The 12,567-nt window shown below is 32.6% G+C and overlaps 6 non-coding genes across 6 annotated transcripts; all 6 read right to left on the bottom strand.

Annotated features, from left to right (window-relative positions):
- Positions 1-370: 370 nt before the first annotated feature.
- Positions 371-442, bottom strand: TRNAP-AGG (transfer RNA proline (anticodon AGG)). The gene has a single exon. It is a non-coding gene; the product is annotated as a tRNA-Pro (tRNA).
- A 2,759-nt stretch (positions 443-3,201) lies between these two features.
- TRNAP-AGG (transfer RNA proline (anticodon AGG)) lies at positions 3,202-3,273 on the bottom strand. The gene has a single exon. It is a non-coding gene; the product is annotated as a tRNA-Pro (tRNA).
- A 4,387-nt stretch (positions 3,274-7,660) lies between these two features.
- Positions 7,661-7,732, bottom strand: TRNAP-AGG (transfer RNA proline (anticodon AGG)). The gene has a single exon. It is a non-coding gene; the product is annotated as a tRNA-Pro (tRNA).
- Positions 7,733-10,358: 2,626 nt separating this feature from the next.
- Positions 10,359-10,430, bottom strand: TRNAP-AGG (transfer RNA proline (anticodon AGG)). Its single transcript has one exon. It is a non-coding gene; the product is annotated as a tRNA-Pro (tRNA).
- Positions 10,431-11,278: 848 nt separating this feature from the next.
- Positions 11,279-11,351, bottom strand: TRNAP-AGG (transfer RNA proline (anticodon AGG)). The gene has a single exon. It is a non-coding gene; the product is annotated as a tRNA-Pro (tRNA).
- An 846-nt stretch (positions 11,352-12,197) lies between these two features.
- On the bottom strand, positions 12,198-12,269 carry TRNAP-AGG (transfer RNA proline (anticodon AGG)). The gene has a single exon. It is a non-coding gene; the product is annotated as a tRNA-Pro (tRNA).
- Positions 12,270-12,567: the final 298 nt, after the last annotated feature.

Below are 12,567 nucleotides of genomic sequence, written 5' to 3'. Positions count from 1 at the left end.
AGCATACAGACCAAGAAGAAAGAAAAAAACAAAAACCTGCAATTAATTGTTGACCTTTTTGTTTGTCAAAAAGAGCCTATTCTTTTAAGCCACTCATTGTTTCTTAGAAAAAAGCAAGGTAAGAGAAAAACCTGTAATTTCATTTTGACAGTTTTTAATTTGTCAAAATGAGACTTCTTTGAAGCCACTCAAGGTTACTTAGACAAAGTGGAATCTACAGTATACCCAATATACCACCAAATGGTTGACAGTTTACTAAATATGCTTAAGTATATACTTTTTTGATGGATTGGCAAAAGCAAAATTCACTTGATGCTTTTGACATCAATCAGATAATGGATCCATGGTATTTAAAAGAACCTGAGAAAATGGGCTCATCCGGGATTTGAACCCGGGACCTCTCGCACCCTAAGCGAGAATCATACCCCTAGACCAACGAGCCAACTGTTCATGCTTTTTCATGTATACTAATGAAATTGGAAGTGAAACTGTTGGAATACATTAGTATTTTAAAATACTATCAGATAATAGAACTAAGCACTTTTAAAGAACCTGAGAAAACAGACTTATCCAGGATATGAACCTGGTGCCTTTTCCACTCAAAGCAAAAATCATACACCCAGACCAACAAGCCACAAGCTAAATAATATCTTATTCAGATTTTACCATTTTTAAAGTAAAACTCAAATTATTTAATAAAAAAATGCAATAAGATGGAAAAAAAGATGTTACATTTTAAAAATACCATAACAATTTAAAAATGTATTGGTAGCATAGCTAAAATGTTTCCTTAAGGTAAATTTTTGTCCAAGTATGCATATTTGGAAAGTTCAGTGCCAAGATTTAGGGGTTCCTATAGAGTTTGAACTTTTCTGATAGTTGGAACCTAAGACTTGTCTCATACTGTGTGCAACTTAAGCATACAGACCAAGAAGAAAGAAAAAAACAAAAACCTGCAATTAATTGTTGACCTTTTTGTTTGTCAAAAAGAGCCTATTCTTTTAAGCCACTCATTGTTTCTTAGAAAAAAGCAAGGTAAGAGAAAAACCTGTAATTTCATTTTGATAGTTTTTTATTTGTCAAAATGAGACTTCTTTGAAGCCACTCAAGGTTACTTAGACAAAATGGAATCTACAGTATACCCAATATACCACCAAATGGTTGACAGTTTACTAAATATGCATAAGTATATATTTTTTATGGATTTTCAAAAGCAAAATTCACTTGATGCTTTTGACATCAATCAGATAATGGAACCATGGGATTTAAAAGAATCTGAGAAGATGGGCTCGTCCGGGATTTGAACCCGGGACCTCTCGCACCCTAAGCGAGAATCATACCCCTAGATCACAGGTTCTCAAACTCGGTCCTCAGGACCCCACACAGTGCATGTTTTGCAGGTCTCCTCACAGAATCACAAGTGACATAATTAGCTCCACCTGTGGACCTTTTAAAATGTGTCAGTGAGTAATTAATACACCTGTGCACCTGCTGGGCTACCTGCAAAACATGCACTGTGTGGGGTCCTGAGGACCGAGTTTGAGAACCACTGCCCTAGATCAACGAGACAACTGTTCATGCATTTTTCATGTATACTAATGAAATTGGAAGTGAAACTGTTGGAATACATTAGTAAGTATTTTAAAATACTATCAGATAATAGAACTAAGCACTTTTAAAGAACCTGAGAAAACAGGCTAATCCAGGATATGAACCTGGTGCCTTTTCCACTCAAAGCAAAAATCATACACCCAGACCAACAAGCCACAAGCTAAATAATTTCTTATTCAGATTTTACAATTTTTAAAGTAAAACTCAAATTATTTAATAAAAAAATGCAATAAGCTGGAAAAAAAGATGTTACATTTTAAAAATACCATAACAATTTAAAAATTTATTGGTAGCATAGCTAAAATGTTTCCTTAAGGTACATTTTTGTCCAAGTATGCATATTTGGAAAGTTCAGTGCCAAGATTTAGGGGTTCCTATAGAGTTTGAACTTTTCTGATAGTTGGAACCTAAGACTTGTCTCATACTGTGTGCAACTTAAGCATACAGACCAAGAAGAAAGAAAAAACAAAAACCTGCAATTAATTGTTGACCTTTTTGTTTGTCAAAAAGAGCCTATTCTTTTAAGCCACTCATTGTTTCTTAGAAAAAAGCAAGGTAAGAGAAAAACCTGTAATTTCATTTTGACAGTTTTTAATTTGTCAAAATGAGACTTCTTTGAAGCCACTCAAGGTTACTTAGACAAAGTGGAATCTACAGTATACCCAATATACCACCAAATGGTTGACAGTTTACTAAATATGCTTAAGTATATACTTTTTTGATGGATTGGCAAAAGCAAAATTCACTTGATGCTTTTGACATCAATCAGATAATGGATCCATGGTATTTAAAAGAACCTGAGATACATTAGTATTTTAAAATACTATCAGATAATAGAACTAAGCACTTTTAAAGAACCTGAGAAAACAGACTTATCCAGGATATGAACCTGGTGCCTTTTCCACTCAAAGCAAAAATCAAACACCCAGACCAACAAGCCACAAGCTAAATAATTTCTTATTCAGATTTTACCATTTTTAAAGTAAAACTCAAATTATTTAATAAAAAAATGCAATAAGATGGAAAAAAAGATGTTACATTTTAAAAATACCATAACAATTTAAAAATGTATTGGTAGCATAGCTAAAATGTTTCCTTAAGGTAAATTTTTGTCCAAGTATGCATATTTGGAAAGTTCAGTGCCAAGATTTAGGGGTTCCTTTAGAGTTTGAACTTTTCTGATAGTTGGAACCTAAGACTTGTCTCATACTGTGTGCAACTTTAGTATACAGACCAAGAAGAAAGAAAAAAACAAAAACCTGCAATTAATTGTTGACCTTTTTGTTTGTCAAAAAGAGCCTATTCTTTTAAGCCACTCATTGTTTCTTAGAAAAAAGCAAGGTAAGAGAAAAACCTGTAATTTCATTTTGATAGTTTTTTATTTTTCAAAATGAGACTTCTTTGAAGCCACTCAAGGTTACTTAGACAAAATGGAATCTACAGTATACCCAATATACCACCAAATGGTTGACAGTTTACTAAATATGCATAAGTATATATTTTTTATGGATTTTCAAAACAAAATTCACTTGATGCTTTTGACATCAATCAGATAATGGAACCATGGGATTTAAAAGAATCTGAGAAGATGGGCTCGTCCGGGATTTGAACCCGGAGCCTCTCGCACCCTAAGCGAGAATCATACCCCTAGACCAACGAGCCAACTGTTCATGCATTTTTCATGTATACTAATGAAATTGGAAGTGAAACTGATGGAATACATTAGTAAGTATTTTAAAATACTATCAGATAATAGAACTAAGCACTTTTAAAGAACCTGAGAAAACAGGCTAATCCAGGAAATGAACCTGGTGCCTTTTCCACTCAAAGCAAAAATCATACACCCAGACCAACAAGCCACAAGCTAAATAATTTCTTATTCAGATTTTACAATTTTTAAAGTAAAACTCAAATTATTTAATAAAAAAATGCAATAAGCTGGAAAAAAAGATGTTACATTTTAAAAATACCATAACAATTTAAAAATTTATTGGTAGCATAGCTAAAATGTTTCCTTAAGGTAAATTTTTGTCCAAGTATGCATATTTGGAAAGTTCAGTGCCAAGATTTAGGGGTTCCTATAGAGTTTGAACTTTTCTGATAGTTGGAACCTAAGACTTGTCTCATACTGTGTGCAACTTAAGCATACAGACCAAGAAGAAAGAAAAAACAAAAACCTGCAATTAATTGTTGACCTTTTTGTTTGTCAAAAAGAGCCTATTCTTTTAAGCCACTCATTGTTTCTTAGAAAAAAGCAAGGTAAGAGAAAAACCTGTAATTTCATTTTGACAGTTTTTAATTTGTCAAAATGAGACTTCTTTGAAGCCACTCAAGGTTACTTAGACAAAGTGGAATCTACAGTATACCCAATATACCACCAAATGGTTGACAGTTTACTAAATATGCTTAAGTATATACTTTTTTGATGGATTGGCAAAAGCAAAATTCACTTGATGCTTTTGACATCAATCAGATAATGGATCCATGGTATTTAAAAGAACCTGAGATACATTAGTATTTTAAAATACTATCAGATAATAGAACTAAGCACTTTTAAAGAACCTGAGAAAACAGACTTATCCAGGATATGAACCTGGTGCCTTTTCCACTCAAAGCAAAAATCAAACACCCAGACCAACAAGCCACAAGCTAAATAATTTCTTATTCAGATTTTACCATTTTTAAAGTAAAACTCAAATTATTTAATAAAAAAATGCAATAAGATGGAAAAAAAGATGTTACATTTTAAAAATACCATAACAATTTAAAAATGTATTGGTAGCATAGCTAAAATGTTTCCTTAAGGTAAATTTTTGTCCAAGTATGCATATTTGGAAAGTTCAGTGCCAAGATTTAGGGGTTCCTTTAGAGTTTGAACTTTTCTGATAGTTGGAACCTAAGACTTGTCTCATACTGTGTGCAACTTTAGTATACAGACCAAGAAGAAAGAAAAAAACAAAAACCTGCAATTAATTGTTGACCTTTTTGTTTGTCAAAAAGAGCCTATTCTTTTAAGCCACTCATTGTTTCTTAGAAAAAAGCAAGGTAAGAGAAAAACCTGTAATTTCATTTTGATAGTTTTTTATTTGTCAAAATGAGACTTCTTTGAAGCCACTCAAGGTTACTTAGACAAAATGGAATCTACAGTATACCCAATATACCACCAAATGGTTGACAGTTTACTAAATATGCATAAGTATATACTTTTTTGATGGATTGGCAAAAGCAAAATTCACTTGATGCTTTTGACATCAATAAGATAATGGAACCATGGGATTTAAAAGAACATGAGAAGATGGGCTCGTCCGGTATTTGAACCCGGGACCTCTCGCACCCTAAGCGAGAATCATACACCTAGACCAACGAGCAAACTGTTCATGCTTTTTCATGTATACTAATGAAATTGGAAGTGAAACTTTTGGAATACATTAGTAAGTATTTTAAAATACTATCAGATAATAGAACTAAGCACTTTTAAAGAACCTGAGAAAACAGGCTTATCCAGGATATGAACCTTGGGCCTTTTCCACTCAAAGCAAAAATCATACACCCAGACCAACAAGCCACAAGCTAAATAATTTCTTATTCAGATTTTACCATTTTTAAAGTAAAACTCAAATTATTTAATAAAAAAATGCAATAAGATGGAAAAAAAGATGTTACATTTTAAAAATACCATAACAATTTAAAAATGTATTGGTAGCATAGCTAAAATGTTTCCTTAAGGTAAATTTTTGTCCAAGTATGCATATTTGGAAAGTTCAGTGCCAAGATTTAGGGGTTCCTATAGAGTTTGAACTTTTCTGATAGTTGGAACCTAAGACTTGTCTCATACTGTGTGCAACTTAAGCATACAGACCAAGAAGAAAGAAAAAAACAAAAACCTGCAATTAATTGTTGACCTTTTTGTTTGTCAAAAAGATCCTATTCTTTTAAGCCACTCATTGTTTCTTAGAAAAAAGCAAGGTAAGAGAAAAACCTGTAATTTCATTTTGACAGTTTTTAATTTGTCAAAATGAGACTTCTTTGAAGCCACTCAAGGTTACTTAGACAAAGTGGAATCTACAGTATACCCAATATACCACCAAATGTTGACAGTTTACTAAATATGCTTAAGTATATACTTTTTTGATGGATTGGCAAAAGCAATATTCACTTGATGCTTTTGACATCAATCAGATAATGGAACCATGGGATTTAAAAGAACCTGAGAAGATGGGCTCGTCCAGGATTTGAAACCCGGGACCTCTCGTACCCTAAGCGAGAATCATACCCCTAGACCAACGAGCCAATTGTTCATGCATTTTTCATGTATACTAATGAAAGTGAAAGTGAAACTGTTGGAATACATTAGTAAGTATTTTAAAATACTATCAGATAATAGAACTAAGCACTTTTAAAGAACCTGAGAAAACAGGCTTTTCCAGGATATGAACCTGGGGCCTTTTCCACCCAAAGCAAAAATCATACACCCAGACCAACAAGCCACAAGCTAAATAATTTCTTATTTAGATTTTACCATTTTTAAAGTAAAACTCAAATTATTTAATAAAAAAATGCAATAAGCTGGAAAAAAAGATGTTACATTTTAAAAATACCGTAACAATTTAAAAATGTATTGGTAGCATAGCTAAAATGTTTCCTTAAGGTAATTTTTTGTCCAAGTATGCATATTTGGAAAGTTCAGTGCCAAGATTTAGGGGTTCCTATAGAGTTTGAACTTTTCTGATAGTTGGAACCTAAGACTTGTCTCATACTGTGTGCAACTTAAGCATACAGACCAAGAAGAAAGAAAAAAAGAAAAAACTGCAATTAATTGTTGACCTTTTTGTTTGTCAAAAAGAGCCTATTCTTTTAAGCCACTCATTGTTTCTTAGAAAAAAGCAAGGTAAGAGAAAAACCTGTAATTTCATTTTGACAGTTTGTTATTTGTCAAAATGAGACTTATTTGAAGCCAATCAAGGTTACTTAGACAAAATGGAATCTACAGTATACCCAATATACCACCAAATGGTTGACAGTTTACTAAATATGCATAAGTATATATTTTTTGATGGATTTTCAAAAGCAATATTCACTTGATGCTTTTGACATCAATCAGATAATGAAACCATGGGATTTAAAAGTAGCAGAGAAGATGGGTTCATCCAGGATTTGAACCTGGGACCTTTCGCACCCTAAGCGAGAATCATACCCCTGGACCAACGAGCAAACTGTTCAAGCTTTTTCATGTATACTAATGAAATTGGAAGTGAAACTGTTGGAATACATTAGTAAGTATTTTAAAATACTATCAGATAATAGAACTAAGCACTTTTAAAGAACCTGAGAAAACAGGCTAATCCAGGATATGAACCTGGTGCCTTTTCCACTCAAAGCAAAAATCATACACCCAGACCAACAAGCCACAAGCTAAATAATTTCCTATTCATATTTTACCATTTTTAAAGTAAAACTCAAATTATTTAATAAAAAAATGCAATAAGCTGGAAAAAAGATGTTACATTTTAAAAATACCATAACAATTTAAAAAAGGATTGGTAGCATAGCTAAAATGTTTCCTTAAGGTAAATTTTTGTCCAAGTATGCATATTTGGAAAGTTCAGTGCCAAGATTTAGGGGTTCCTATAGAGTTTGAACTTTTCTGATAGTTGGAACCTAAGACTTGTCTCATACTGTGTGCAACTTAAGCATACAGAAAAAGAAGAAAGAAAAAAACAAAAACCTGCAATTAATTGTTGACCTTTTTGTTTTTCAAAAAGAGCCTATTCTTTTAAGCCACTCATTGTTTCTTAGAAAAAAGCAAGGTAAGAGAAAAACCTGTAATTTCATTTTGATAGTTTTTTATTTGTCAAAATGAGACTTCTTGAAGCCACTCAAGGTTACTTAGACAAAATGAAATCTACAGTATACCACCAAATGGTTGACAGTTTACTAAATATGCATAAGTATATACTTTTTTGATGGATTGGCAAAAGCAAAATTCACTTGATGCTTTTGACATCAATAAGATAATGGAACCATGGGATTTAAAAGAACCTGAGAAGATGGGCTCGTCCGGGATTTGAACCCGGGACCTCTCGCACCCTAAGCGAGAATCATACCCCTAGACCAACGAGCCAACTGTATATTAATGAAATTGGAAGTGAAACTGTTGATATAGAACTAAGCACTTTTAAAGAACCTGAGAAAATAGTCTAATCCAGTATATGAACCTCGGGCCTTTTCCACTCAAAGCAAAAATCATACACCCAGACCAACAAGCCACAAGCTAAATCATTTCTTCTTCAGATTTTACCATTTTTAAAGTAAAACTCAAATTATTTAATAAAAAAATGCAATAAGCTGGAAAAAAAGATGTTACATTTTAAAAATACCATAACAATTAAAAAATTTATTGGTAGCATAGATAAAATGTTTCCTTAAGGTAAATTTTTGTCCAAGTATGCATATTTGGAAAGTTCAGTGCCAAGATTTAGGGGTTCCTATAGAGTTTGAACTTTTCTGATAGTTGGAACCTAAGACTTGTCTCATACTGTGTGCAACTTAAGCATACAGACCAAGAAGAAAGAAAAAACAAAAACCTGCAATTAATTGCTGACCTTTTTGTTTGTCAAAAAGAGCCTATTCTTTTAAACCACTCATTGTTTCTTAGAAAAAAGCAAGGTAAGAGAAAAACCTGTAATTTCATTTTGACAGTTTTTTATTTGTCAAAATTAGACTTCTTTGAAGCCACTCAAGGTTACTTAGACAAAATGGAATCTACAGTATACCCAATATACCACCAAATGGTTGACAGTTTACTAAACATGCATAAGTAAATATTTTTTGATGGATTTTCAAAAGCAAAATTCACTTGATGCTTTTGACATAAATCAGACCATGGGATTTAAAAAAAACGGAGAAGATGGGCTTGTCCGGGATTTGAACACAGGACCTCTCGCACCCTAAGCGTGAATCATACCCATAGACCAACGAGCCAGCTGTTCATGCATTTTCATGTATACTAATGAAATTGGAAGTGAAACTGTTGATATACATTAGTAAGTATTTTAAAATACTATCAGATAATAGAACTAAGCACTTTTAAAGAACCTGAGAAAACAGTCTAATCCAGGATATGAACCTGGTGCCTTTTCCACCCAAAGCAAAAATCATACACCCAGACCAACAAGCTACAAGCTAAATAATTTCTTATTCAGATTTTACCATTTTTAAAGTAAAACTCAAATTATTTAATAAAAAAATGCAATAAGCTGGAAAAAAGATGTTACATTTTAAAAATACCTTAACAATTTAAAAAAGGATTGGTAGCATAGCTAAAATGTTTCCTTAAGGTAAATTTTTGTCCAAGTATGCATATTTGGAAAGTTCAGTCCAAAGATGTTGGGGCTCTTATAGAGTTTGAACTTTTCTGATAGTTGGGACCTAAGACTTGTCTCATACTGTGTGCAACTTAAGCATACAGACCAAGAAGAAAGAAAAAAACAAAACACCTGCAATTAATTGTTGACCTTATTGTTTGTCAAAAAGAGCCTATTCTTTTAAGCCACTTATTGTTTCTTAGAAAAAAGCAAGGTAAGAGAAAAACCTGTAATTTCATTTTGACATTTTTTTATTTGTCAAAATAAGACTTCTTTGAAGCCACTCAAGGTTACTTAGACAAAATGGAATCTACAGTATACCCAATATACCACCAAATGGTTGACAGTTTACTAAATATGCATAAGTATATATTTTTTGATGGATTTTCAAAAGCAATATTCACTTGATGCTTTTGACATCAATCCGATAATGAAACCATGGGATTTAAAAGTAGCGGAGAAGATGGGTTCATCCAGGATTTGAACCTGGGATCTTTCGCACCCTAAGCGAGAATCATACCCCTGGACCAACGAGCAAACTGTTCAAGCTTTTTCATGTATACTAATGAAATTGGAAGTGAAACTGTTGGAATACATTAGTAAGTATTTTAAAATACTATCAGATAATAGAACTAAGCACTTTTAAAGAACCTGAGAAAACAGGCTAATCCAGGATATGAACCTGGTGCCTTTTCCACTCAAAGCAAAAATCATACACCCAGACCAACAAGCCACAAGCTAAATAATTTCCTATTCATATTTTACCATTTTTAAAGTAAAACTCAAATTATTTAATAAAAAAATGCAATAAGCTGGAAAAAAGATGTTACATTTTAAAAATACCATAACAATTTAAAAAAGGATTGGTAGCATAGCTAAAATGTTTCCTTAAGGTAAATTTTTGTCCAAGTATGCATATTTGGAAAGTTCAGTGCCAAGATTTAGGGGTTCCTATAGAGTTTGAACTTTTCTGATAGTTGGAACCTAAGACTTGTCTCATACTGTGTGCAACTTAAGCATACAGAAAAAGAAGAAAGAAAAAAACAAAAACCTGCAATTAATTGTTGACCTTTTTGTTTTTCAAAAAGAGCCTATTCTTTTAAGCCACTCATTGTTTCTTAGAAAAAAGCAAGGTAAGAGAAAAACCTGTAATTTCATTTTGATAGTTTTTTATTTGTCAAAATGAGACTTCTTTGAAGCCACTCAAGGTTACTTAGACAAAATGGAATCTACAGTATACCCAATATACCACCAAATGGTTGACAGTTTACTAAATATGCATAAGTATATATTTTTTATGGATTTTCAAAAGCAAAATTCACTTGATGCTTTTGACATCAATCAGATAATGGAACCATGGGATTTAAAAGAATCTGAGAAGATGGGCTCGTCCGGGATTTGAACCCGGGACCTCTCGCACCCTAAGCGAGAATCATACCCCTAGACCAACGAGCCAACTGTTCATGCATTTTTCATGTATACTAATGAAATTGGAAGTGAAACTGTTGGAATACATTAGTAAGTATTTTAAAATACTATCAGATAATAGAACTAAGCACTTTTAAAGAACCTGAGAAAACAGACTTATCCAGGATATGAACCTGGTGCCTTTTCCACTCAAAGCAAAAATCAAACACCCAGACCAACAAGCCACAAGCTAAATAATTTCTTATTCAGATTTTACCATTTTTAAAGTAAAACTCAAATTATTTAATAAAAAAATGCAATAAGATGGAAAAAAAGATGTTACATTTTAAAAATACCATAACAATTTAAAAATGTATTGGTAGCATAGCTAAAATGTTTCATTAGGTAAATTTTTGTCCAAGTATGCATATTTGGAAAGTTCAGTGCCAAGATTTAGGGGTTCCTATAGAGTTTGAACTTTTCTGATAGTTGGAACCTAAGACTTGTCTCATACTGTGTGCAACTTAAGCATACAGACCAAGAAGAAAGAAAAAAACAAAAACCTGCAATTAATTGTTGACCTTTTTGTTTGTCAAAAAGAGCCTATTCTTTTAAGCCACTCATTGTTTCTTAGAAAAAAGCAAGGTAAGAGAAAAACCTGTAATTTCATTTTGACAGTTTTTAATTTGTCAAAATGAGACTTCTTTGAAGCCACTCAAGGTTACTTAGACAAAGTGGAATCTACAGTATACCCAATATACCACCAAATGGTTGACAGTTTACTAAATATGCATAAGTATATACTTTTTTGATGGATTGGCAAAAGCAAAATTCACTTGATGCTTTTGACATCAATCAGATAATGGATCCATGGTATTTAAAAGAACCTGAGAAAATGGGCTCATCCGGGATTTGAACCCGGGACCTCTCGCACCCTAAGCGAGAATCATACCCCTAGACCAACGAGTCAACTGTTCATGCATTTTTCATGTATACTAATGAAATTGGAAGTGAAACTGTTGGAATACATTAGTATTTTAAAATACTATCAGATAATAGAACTAAGCACTTTTAAAGAACCTGAGAAAACAGACTTATCCAGGATATGAACCTGGTGCCTTTTCCACTCAAAGCAAAAATCATACACCCAGACCAACAAGCCACAAGCTAAATAATTTCTTATTCAGATTTTACCATTTTTAAAGTAAAACTCAAATTATTTAATAAAAAAATGCAATGAGCTGGAAAAAAAGATGTTACATTTTAAAAATACCATAACAATTTAAAAATGTATTGGTAGCATAGCTAAAATGTTTCCTTAAGGTAAATTTTTGTCCAAGTATGCATATTTGGAAAGTTCAGTGCCAAGATTTAGGGGTTCCTATAGAGTTTGAACTTTTCTGATAGTTGGAACCTAAGACTTGTCTCATACTGTGTGCAACTTAAGCATACAGACCAAGAAGAAAGAAAAAAACAAAAACCTGCAATTAATTGTTGACCTTTTTGTTTGTCAAAAAGAGCCTATTCTTTTAAGCCACTCATTGTTTCTTAGAAAAAAGCAAGGTAAGAGAAAAACCTGTAATTTCATTTTGACAGTTTTTAATTTGTCAAAATGAGACTTCTTTGAAGCCACTCAAGGTTACTTAGACAAAGTGGAATCTACAGTATACCCAATATACCACCAAATGGTTGACAGTTTACTAAATATGCTTAAGTATATACTTTTTTGATGGATTGGCAAAAGCAAAATTCACTTGATGCTTTTGACATCAATCAGATAATGGATCCATGGTATTTAAAAGAACCTGAGAAAATGGGCTCATCCGGGATTTGAACCCGGGACCTCTCGCACCCTAAGCGAGAATCATACCCCTAGACCAACAAGCCAACTGTTCATGCTTTTTCATGTATACTAATGAAATTGGAAGTGAAACTGTTGGAATACATTAGTATTTTAAAATACTATCAGATAATAGAACTAAGCACTTTTAAAGAACCTGAGAAAACAGACTTATCCAGGATATGAACCTGGTGCCTTTTCCACTCAAAGCAAAAATCATACACCCAGACCAACAAGCCACAAGCTAAATCATTTCTTATTCAGATTTTACCATTTTTAAAGTAAAACTCAAATTATTTAATAAAAAAATGCAATAAGCTGGAAAAAAAGATGTTACATTTTAAA

The sequence above is a fragment of the Pseudophryne corroboree genome, chromosome 3, assembly GCF_028390025.1.
Source record: "Pseudophryne corroboree isolate aPseCor3 chromosome 3, aPseCor3.hap2, whole genome shotgun sequence".
Taxonomy (NCBI): Eukaryota; Metazoa; Chordata; class Amphibia; order Anura; family Myobatrachidae; genus Pseudophryne; species Pseudophryne corroboree.
This window is presented reverse-complemented; position numbering and strand designations above follow the sequence as displayed.